The sequence below is a fragment of the Amaranthus tricolor genome, chromosome 1, assembly GCF_026212465.1.
Source record: "Amaranthus tricolor cultivar Red isolate AtriRed21 chromosome 1, ASM2621246v1, whole genome shotgun sequence".
Classification (NCBI taxonomy): Eukaryota; Viridiplantae; Streptophyta; class Magnoliopsida; order Caryophyllales; family Amaranthaceae; genus Amaranthus; species Amaranthus tricolor.
In genome coordinates, this window is record NC_080047.1 from 43,639,174 (window position 1) to 43,650,994 (window position 11,821).

Sequence of the window (11,821 nt, forward strand, 5' to 3'; positions counted from 1 at the left end):
GGTGCGTAATGTGCTGCTTCCAAGATGGCACGTGGTGTCATCCATCGGCGCGTGATGGAAAGGAACCACGGCATATAGTCAGGTGTAGTAGGTGTGCCGACAACATCGATCGGCGCACCTTGCGCCAGCAGCTCAAGTCTATGATCCCAACGAGCGATGTGGCGCCCGTTGATCTCCATCCAGTTTGCCCCGGCTTGATTTCTTCGCGAAATTAGGTGCAACTGGGGTTCAGTGTCACAAGGCGGTGGAATGCCCTGTACCAACCCATATTGGCGCATTACGCGCTCTGGTAGATGTACTTCGACAATGTCGAAGCATATGAGTGGCACAGAAGCCCTCCACGCCCCGGAATGAATCCCCGAGTGTTCGGGTACAGCTGCGTAGGCTTCCGCTGGGTATGGCTCCCACAAAAACTAAAATACATGTTATGAAAAAGGTAAGTGATATGTTGATTAAATTGTACTAATGTTAATGAGTACTGAAATGTTTACCTAGTTGGGTCGTAGGAGGTCTAATTGATCTTGGTAGAATGCTAGACCGCTGTCGGTGTGCTTGCGCGTCCTCAGAAGGATCGTCAATAAGCTCATTACTCTCATTCTCATCATCCCAAGGTCCCATCTCAGCAATTTCTCCTAAGTTAACCATTAAATCAATTGGAACTTGATTCGTAGGGGGTTGAGAAAAAATACAAGATGCGGAAGAAACGACGGGATTTACAGTTTCCTGAGTTAATATAAGCATAGGGGTAGGAGTTGGATTAGAAGCAACTACATTCCCTAATGGTACTTCTTCTACGTATAACTCCAAAGAGGGAATTTGGGTGGACTTTGAATGCTCCCACATTGCATCTATAGCCTCATCATCCTCAACAGGAAAGGCAATAAATTCTCCACTCAAGGCATATTTAAAACTTATATTTACGGTACTTCTAGTAGGGTCCAATCCAATCTTAGAACATATAAAACGTCTAAAGTGGTTCAAATCCATGTTCGAATTGCAAGCAAACAACTTATGTCTTCCCCCAACATAATGAACTTTGCCATTATTTTCTCTAATACAACCATTCCAAAAACATACTATAGTGACGCGAAATGATGCCATTTTCTACATTAATACAAAGAAAATCAACATCAACATCAACTCATGTCCATACAAGTACATTATATTCATTTGATTATAATCTTTTTTAGTCTACAAATTATTCAAATCCATAATGTAGCTAAGTTCATACATATATAATACACATAATCCAAATAATAAATCAATTCATAAGTTCACAAATAACATTTCTAATACCAACATCAACATCAACATTTTCTAATAATATTCAAATAATACAACAACATTACTTCAAAATCCAACATAAAGCTATAAAAACAATTAGAAATTACTGTCAATGCTTATGGATGATTAAGATTAGTCTTGATTTAACAACTAGAAACCTACATTTGAAAAAATAAACAAATTTGGTTAAAACCCTAAAATCCAAATATACACCAAAAAATACAAAAAAAATTTACCTTTGCGCAAGCTATAGTATCCCACACTAATTTTGAAGTGCCAAATTGAAAGAGGATTGCACGATTTGATGAAATGAATCAATGGTTTTAGAGGGAGAAGGTGGAAATGTCGAGTGAAGTAGGGTTTGAGAAATGGGATTTTGCGAAAAACAGAAACTGATCTGATTTTGTAGATCAGGTCTGTTCGCAGTTAGTAACTGCGAACAGCTCCAAACCACAGCTTTGGGGTTTGGACGCTTACTTTTGGGATTTTTTTAAAAGTTCGTTTATTTAATTAATTTTTTTTTCACTCAACAATTTCAAAAATTCACAACTCCAAACGTCTCCCCATTTTGTTCTATTTTATTGGGCTGCAGTAATAGATCAAAGACAAAGCCCAAATCATGGATTGGACCAATATCTGAAGGTTTTCAAGAACACCTATTCTTGTGAGAAACCGTTTCTTAAAGAGATGACTTCGAAATAAGAAGGCCGCATTCATATTTTCTTGAGCTATTCAGCCATATATTTAATGCGTCTCTCAGAGAGACCGTCTCTCCCAACAATTTGTGTTTCATGAATCCTTAAATGAGACGGTCTCATGGTGAAATCATTTTTATTAAGCTGACCTATGTATATTTAATAAGTTAAAATAATCATTTATAATTTTAAAGTGATTAATTAAAGAAATGGACTAATTATATGGGTACGCCTCATAGTGTGGCGGTTTCATATAAGAGAGATTTAGGGTTTTTTGATAAAAAAATTTAAAAAATAAATGTTATATTCAAATAATTTATTAAAATAAGCATCTCACTGCGCCTCTTGGTTATGTCTAATTGTTTTTTATTAGTAACAACAAATAAGAGAAAAAAATTGATCAAAAAGTTGAATAAAGTTTTGTTCATTGTGACTAAAGGTCTTGAATGGTATGAATTTGGTTGAGCAAGGCAAAATTTTATTTTCGGCCGAATCAAATATATAAAATCTATCTATTCGACCGATTCGATCAATTTATTTGACTATGTGAGTGTTAAAGCAAGTACCAATAATCTTAAAGATGACGTTAACTTTAAACATATAGTCGAACATGCTTTGTCTTGTACTTTAGAGAGGGTCGATAAAGATGTGTCGAATATGGGTGGTTTAAGGTTTGGAACGGTTGATGAGAGTTGTTTGATCAAAGCAACAAGAAGAGAGGCAGACTGTGAGTGGCTCGACCAACCGCTCGATCGAGTAAAGTCTGGCTCGACCGGTCGAGTTGGCTCGGTCGATGTCGAGCAAGGTGTGCAGAATAAGTCAGTTGCTTCTCTGGAAGCTCGCTCGACCGAGCGAGGTAGTGGCTCGGGTCGAGCGGAAGTTCAGCAGACTACTTTGGATTCTGTTTTGATCGGAATGTGAAGTGACTATGCAATTATTTCGTGCATTACTCTATTGTTTATTGTAATGTTTATTGTCATAGTTAATTAGGATGTTACATGTGAGTTTATGGTGATTTATGAGGGAATACTAAGGGTGATGAATACCTTGGCTATAAATAGGATTCATCACTCATAGTAACATACACCACAAACACACATATTGTTGAGAGGGCTATTGCATTGTTAGAAACTTGAGAGTGTTCTTACTTTGCTTTAGTATTTGTGATCTTGAGAGATTGTTCTCAAGATAAGGAAGGTTTATTATATTTGTAATTGTTGAATTCATTATAATAAACTACATTTGAGGGGGAGGTATTCAAAATACCTCATAAACACTTGTGTTCATTTTTGCATTATATTTTTCATTTATTTTTCTTTTGAGGCTTGCGCTTTCAATGAGAAAACTAAACAACAATATCTTAAACTGTCATAAATTAAAAAAATAAAAAATGAGGCTAATTGTACTTTGGACTATTCTAGAATTTGCATAATAATATGAAGTAAGAAGTAACTTACAGTAATTTGTTCTTCGGGATGTTTCAAGGAACACATTTATTTATTTAGTTTTTATAGTACTGAAGTTAATGTTATGATTAGTATAGCTTATAATATTTAGACCAATTTAAAACCCTCTTGAATAAGAATTTATATTGTTTTATGATTAATTATCAAAATAAATATACTTCCTTCTTTCCATTATAAATGGTATATTTTACTTTATTATACAATTCAATGCATTATTTTGATTATTTTATATTTTAAATCATGCAAAACAAAAAATTATAAAAATAAAATATAGGGAAAGTACGCAATCAGACGATTCTAATAAGATCTTACTTGACTATGAGTGTGTTTGGCAAAATTAGCTAGTTAAAATAACTTATTGTTATTAATAAGTTATTTTTGAACAAACTGCTCATAGCAACAGATTCAAAATTAGTCGATTGTGAAATTTATTAAAGTTGTATGAATAATTAAAATATGGCGAATGAAGATCAAATCAAAAGCGATTGTGGTATTTATTAAAGTTGTGGTTGGTACTTGGTGATTGGATGGACAGGTTGGGCCTGGGGCTAGGGCTAAGACTAGGGCTAGTATCGTGGACTCAGACTGACCTAATACTTAAGAGGTCTGATACAAAATATTAATTTTAGACCTCTAATTACTAAATATACTATTAGAAGCTTCTAAATATTAAATCTTAAGCATTGTTTTTCTAAATTTTAGATGGGTTCGGAACACAGATTCTTCTTACCCCTTTATAAAGTCGGCACTTCCGTGGACTTTGATAAGAATCAAATGACGGTCTTAATTTTGATTTTTTCTTTTTAAATATGAATTTTGGCCTACTTGATAAATGATGATTAAAATTGGCTTTTCGACAATACAACAATGGTCTAACTATTTTAAAATAGGGTTATACTTCATAATGAGATATGCTATTTGATTAGAGGGACGGGGAGAGGTATAGATTGAGTTAGGGAGGCAAGGAAGAAAAATTAATGGAAGAAAACAACCATTAAAATAGCACACAATAAAAATTTGGTTAATCTATTAAATTGATTTTAGTATATTATATTATTATGGTATTATTTAGACCAACTTTTGAATAATTTAATGTGGAATATTGGAGTTAATTGATTATAGTTGATATTATTTTTATTATGTTTTATATGTTATCACTAAATTATCTTTATTTGAAAATCTTGAAACATTTTTTCTAGTAATTTAAAATTTATTTATACTTTGAACCCATAAACACAATGATGTATACTATATTGCATTCATCAATTCATGAAAATAAAAGAAAGACACATAGATAGACAAATAACAAACCTCATTGTATAATATTTGTCGAAACTAATGCTATGAATTTCATATGAAAATTTAGAATTTGCTTAAATTTGATATTTCACAAATCAAAAAATTTAAGCTATTTTTCAGCATTATTTATTTAAATATTGTTAAATTAAAAAATAACTTATACCCGTTCACAACCTTATGAAGTATCATTTGTTATCTTGCCTTCACCTTCACTTGAAGTCCATTTTTCACCCTCATGTGTCGCTTGTATAAGAGAGAAAAGAGGGTAAAAAGTGGCCTGGTAATTAATTGGACCATAGTGTAAGGTCTGGATTGAATGTAAATAGGCCAAAAAAAGTTGTACGTATCTCCAACTTTTTTACCTGCCCTAACCCGAACCTCATACACCTCTGATCGGATTTTACTTAAAATATCCGAGCGAACGGACAATAACCAAAATAACCAACTTAAAACCGATGATGTAGAATCCTTCCCGGCTAATATAAAACTAATCACAACATCCCTTAAGAAATTAGGATCTTTTGTTTCGATTTCGTCTGAACAAATTAATAAATCGCGACAATAAATCTTGATTATTTAAATTCGAATTATTTGGATCACTCGAGCTTTGATTTATCCGTGATCGTATAGTCTTATCAGCAAACCCATGAACAATCTTAACCGATTCTCATAACTTTTTCTCTGGTCCAATACTTAACCATTTTTTAATCATCCACGTGACAGGAAGAACACATAAAAACCGACCCGCACTAAGCTTGGTTGCTAGCTCAAAAGCCTGCATAAATTCGGATTCTTCGGATCCCCGACCCAATAAGCAATCCGGGTCAAACCCAAATGCTAACTTACAAACATTATCAAAAGCAAACCGATCGAGAATATCTTGCAAGTCAAGTACCCGACCCGAATCCGATGCTTCATTTAAAACGGGTATAAGCCGGGTCGTAATCTCGGATCTTATACGGTCTAAAATGAAGTTTTTAAGTGACCCTGTATTAAACTCTAAATGGCGGTTATCCGTTGAAGTTTCCAAAGATCGCCGTCACAGTTAAAGATACCGGATCCAAGAAGATCATGGAGGGGAGAGACGTAACGGGGCCTTTTATCGTAGTTATCGAATCGGGTCTTCAGGAAATGTTCGAGGTTTGGCGGGTATGCGGTCATGATACCATATACATTTCCGGGTCGGGTATAGATGGAAGTATGAAATGTGTTAGAAGATAGAATTTCGGTTGTCCATTCAAGAAGCCGATCACGGTTAGCTATGAATTCGGGTATAGTGCCTATAAATGGGTATGATTTGAACCCGAATGTTTGTTTATCGGAGATGATTAGGGAATGGAGTGTGAAGTAGAGTGATGAAAGAAAGATGATGAAGACAAGATTTATGAGTGTGAAGAGAAATTTAGGGTTTGATAATCCATGATCAAATTTTGGTTAGAGATTTTTTTTTTTTGTTAATAGAAATGAAGTACAATGATTGATGAGTGAAGGAGAAAGTTGTGTGATGTGATGTGGATTGAAGTATGAAGGATTGTTATTTATCACATAAAATTCACATGGTTGTTTAGAGTATATAATATATCACGAAACTTTAAATATTTATTTAAGTTGATAAATTGAGGTTTTATGATATGTTATATGAGTATGTTTTGTATGAACTTAGTTTACACAAAAATAATGTGCACCAAATTTAAGTTTAAGAGTGTGAGTTAGGGATCGGAGTGTGATAAAGTGGAGTAGTGTATAATAAAGAGCATGAGTTTATGAATGGAAGATTAAAAAATAATGCATAATAGAACATTGGATCAATGTCGGATCGTTCGAGCAACTTGGATGCTCGTTTGAGTAGAACCAACAAGTGGTCTTTGTTGCAATTTTTGTTTTGCTAATTTTAATTGGACATATCTTGTTCTTTTGCTGAAGATCTTTTATTGATTTGGTGGGCTATAGAAAGGGCCAAATTTAGTACTATGTGGTTAAAGCAGTGGCTATTACAAAGAGAAAAATAAAGTTTTAGAGAGCCTAAAAAGGTTTCTTTTTATTAGTGAGTGAACTCCATTAAAGGAGAAAACTTTGAGCTTAAGAGAGTAGATTCTTTATTTGAGATTGATATTTCATTAATGTATTGTTGAATAGTTTATACAATATAATATATGTAGTTCTTGTTTTTCTTTCTTTTTCTATCTTCGTATTCACCATTGTGAGTCTAAATCTGTTCATTTCAAGCACAATACCAAATTGCAAATCCAATAGTTGATGTTATCATGTAAAAGCTAAGTGATTTAATGTGCTAGAATTGACGGCTCCTTTGATAATCAGTATTAAATGGTGAGAATGCTAATAAAATTTAGATCAATTCTTGTGAGAAACTCTTTTGACAAGTTTAATTATTATGCTTCTTTTACTTCAATCATATCCCATTTGGATAGGGATATCAGGTGGTAATGAGAAATTGTGAACACAATTTTTTTTTTACAGTTTCAATACCACGAGAATGATCGAAATGATATATTTTATGGAAATTTACGCTATAAATCATTCACATTATCACTAATAAGTACCAACAACCAAACAAATTGTGAATGTAGTAAAAGCATCATGCAATGAACATAAATCCAAAAATGTGAATCAGCTTAGCACAAACACTATACCAAGTTGCATAGTCCAATTCCAATAGTTATCGATGTAAAACCCAAAATCAAGGCCCATGGGTTAAATATGGGCCCGATACTGAATTAATACATGTGTCCAACGTATTTACATTTCATAAAGCGACCAGCATCAGTTAGATGTCTGATATGCTGAAATCTTTTGAACTTACTATAAAACTTTTATCTCTTTAAATGTAAAAAATTAATAGCGATCTTTTTCCACACATTATGTCATAATTATTTGCAAGTATTTCAGAATATAGGTAGTTTAAACGACAGAAACTTTGTTGACATCAGATTATACCTCGTCAAAAGGACTTCTGACTGCAATATGCATTTGTACGACGACAATATTGCACCTGATCATTTCATTAAAACACTATTAATATTAAATTGTGAGATATACTATAAGTCTATAACATATAAAAAATAACAGTCAAATTAATTAAGTTGATGGAATTTACATTTTAGAGATTCTTTGGTCTTTAATTTTCCAACCAAAAAATCTTCCAGTATGATCGATTTAGAATATTTTCACTTTGTTGTTTGTCTGCATTCACAATTTGAGAAGCTCTTAACCTTAACATTATTATGTCAAAATTTGACAAAAACAAGAAAATAAAAAAAGTTTTAATTTATTTATAGATCGATCCGAACTTATAATTGAATCTGACTTGACCCAACTTTAAAATAAATGTAAAAATATGTAAAAACTAATATAAACTCTAGACCTAATTTTAAACTGACCCAAAACATATGATCCAAAATCAACCTAATTATCCGAATGAACACTCGTCTAGTTTGTAGAATGCCATTTATGTACTTGTTCTTGTAAGATATTTTAGTAGATTTTATATAATTAGATTCAGCTTGTATCTACTTAGCTCCTCTAAATTAAAATCCTAGCTTCTCCTTTTGATTCTGATTATTTGTTAATAAACATTTGAGTGTCACTTGTGTTGACTAATGCTAATGGTTTCTAAACATTTGGCTGACTTTAAGTGTAATACCTCAGATTTAGCTTGAAAAAGTATTAATAGACTACTTATATTAACAAGGTGCATCTTCTTTTCATGAGAGCCCATTTGCTAAGAATTCCATAGTTAAGCGTTCTTGGTGTGGAGTAATCTTAGGATGGGTGACCTCTTGGGAAGTTTTCCCGAGCGCTCACGAGTGAGGCTAAAATGCGCTAGAAAGAGTTGTGTTGGTTTGTGGGGTTAATCTATAATCTCTATAAGTAGTCACCAGCGGTCCGAGGGGCCGGGGTGCTACATTAAGATCAAAGTATAAGTTTACGTGGAAACTTGATGCAGTTTGTGTTAGTGGAAGTTGAGTTTCATCCTCAAACATTGTTATATTAATGGAAGTGCGGTTTGCATTAGCTAAATAAGTAGATTAGATCAACAACCACATACTTCTTTATTGCTCGATCATTAAACTAAAAAATAAAAGGTCTAAGTACCCACCATGAACTGCTACAAGACAATACAACATTATTCCGTTATGTTTATGTAATTTTTTAATAATTACACGAAAGACTATGCTTGTGGCTTAATGGATCCGCATGTTAAGTAAAAGGTTTTGGGTTCAACTTTATTGGGTACAAATATTAGCTGGAGGGTTTTTTAATTACGCGCATCCTCTTTACTCCCTCGTTGAGGGGAACATGTACGGTTTGTCCGCATCTTTCAGGATATACAACCCCCCACCCGAACCTAGTCTTGTGCAAGATACTGAGATTACCTTTACTTTTAGTACGAAAAGGGAGGAGTAGGTGAAAATTAAATCCAAAATCTTACTTGAAACAAGTGATATTTATTGTATCGGAGACTAGACTCGATTCTCTGTTAATGTAATCAAGTGCCTCTTGAGAGGCAAGAGGGGTCTGATAACAAAATAATTGTTTTCAGTTAACGCTTAGTAGCACGCATTATCTACAACTTTAGAAAATATGAAATGTATAAACAACTTGTAGAATTATTGATCATTGATATTAAATAATGAAAATGATAATAAAAATAAAAATTTAATATAATTTTAGCCAGAAAAACTGCTTGACACAAGCTTTATAATTTATAGTGTGTGGGTTGAGATTACTTGACAAATGTTTGTTGAAGAATATTTGGACCCCAAGCTGGGTTAATCGTAACAAATGTTTAAGCTAGACCTTGGATGTATTTTTAAAGCAAATTTTGCAAGAGACTGTCTTATAGTGAGATCATATATTTAAAAGTTTTTCAATTGGCTCAATTTGAACTTTTTAATACATGATCACTAAATGGATCAATTTAAGGTTACAATTAATAACACAAAACTTATAATTAATCATTTTAATATTATAAGTAATTATTTTAAGGTTAATTATAATGGACTCATATAGCATTATACGTTATAATTAATCACAATACATGTGTTAACTTATACTTTAACACTATAAATTTTAAATTGATTAAGGTTGAATTTAAAATCTGTTAATTTTCAAATTAAAGTTATCAACTATAATATTATAACTAATTATTTATATATAACTGAATCGTTCTAGATGCATGAAACCTTTTTTAAGTTATTGATTTTGATTGGTTAAACAGTATTTAATTCATGAAAAACTTAAACCACATAATGTGAAATATTTGCCTAGTCTTTATCTTGTGGTGGGATTAAGCAACACAAATTTTTTTGTGACTTTGGATTCCACTTGTTGTTCCAATAGAAATTCTAACTATTGCGTGACTGTCTCGTAATGATTATGGCAAGAAGTATGATGACCGACTAGGGGTATTCACTCGGGTGATCGGGTCGGTTTTGAACGGGTGTCATTCGATTCGGTTGTATTTTGAATCGGTTATATTTCGAATGCGTATTGCGACGGGTCATACTTAGGTCGGGTCGGTTAGTCACGATTCGGTTGAAGATCAGTTATTCGAACTATCGGGTTAGCATCAGGTTGGTGTCGGTTAAAGTTCGTGTCGAGTTTCAATCGGTCTCGGGTTGTCATCGGTTAATAATTGGTTCGGCTTTACCAGGTACAGATCGGGTTCGGGTATTTTCAAGTAGAATTCGGCTACGAATTGCGAATTACTAATTACTATTGATCAAAACAGTATCAGATTAAGTTGTTAGTTATTTTTTAATTGATATTAAGGTTCCTTTACTTAAAGCAAAATAGTGAAAATGAAAATCAATTAGTGATCATTATTACATTGTTACTTTTACTTGTTTGACCGAAAATTAAAATTATAAAGTTCTATCAATTTTCATCTAATTCGATTAAAAGTAGTTAAATAAATATTGACCATTGATTATTAACTCTAAATATATGAAACCATGTATTTACAAAATTTATTTTATTAAAATATTTATGACTTTACTAGAATAACTAATAAGATGATTGAATATTAGTCAATTATACTTCTATGTAAAAATTTGGTTCAGGTTTACAGCAGTTCGATCTAAACTTCGTTTGGGTTAAGTCGGTTTTAGCCGGATCGAGTTCGATTTTGAGCATGATTCGGGTCCGTCATTAGTAGGTTTGGGTAATCTCGGTTAACGGTTATGTATAGGTTAGAAAAGTCGGTTACAGTTTGGGTTTAGTTTTCCCTTTTTGGTTGTCAACCGATTCGGGTATAGCTTCAAGTCGAGTAATGTCGGTTTGATAAACCTAAAAAAGGAACACATTTTCGGGTCGATTTACATTCGGTTTCAGATCAGATTTTCGGGTCGGGTCACTTTTGAACAACTCTATGACCAACTATATAACATATCTTAAGGCTTTATTCAGAGTTTAAACAGATACTTAAAACCATAAATATGTTAATGTTATATACTTTATTAAATAAAATCAACAATATTATGTTGTTATTCCCTCACAAATCCCAATTATCCTCGGCCAATGTTTTGGACAATAGTTTATAAAAACGTATATATATTATGATTATACATTATAAGGATTTAATAGCTTACCACAATCGTAATATAGACTATGACAGCTGGCAAAGCATCTACATCAACGGCAAAAATTGTTATACAATTATTAACATGACTACTAATGAAAATCGTATTTGTCATTTTGTAACGAGGATATCTACCTTCTTAACAGTTCTTATAATTGGTTTAATTGCTTAATTAACCAATTATAAGAGCTGTTATAAGAAGGTAGCTATATATCATAGTAACAAATTGAAAAATACAATTTTCATTGACACTCATGTTAATAATTGTATAGCAACTTTTATTTTGATGTAGATTTTTTGGTAGTTATTATAGTCTTTATATAATTATTCGGTTGTAGTGATAAACTATTAAATCTTTATAATAACAATATAATCCCTTCTATTTAGCTTATGTGTCTCATTTCCTTTTATGGTCAAGTCACTTTAATTGTTCCATTTTTATTTTTGGTATGGTTTTTTGATTTTTATGCCTTTAG

General features: G+C 32.5%; 1 pseudogene; it reads right to left on the reverse strand.

Annotated features, from left to right (window-relative positions):
* Positions 1-4,761: 4,761 nt before the first annotated feature.
* LOC130811190 (cytochrome P450 CYP94D108-like) lies at positions 4,762-11,460 on the reverse strand (annotated as a pseudogene).
* Between the last annotated feature and the right edge of the window lie 361 nt (positions 11,461-11,821).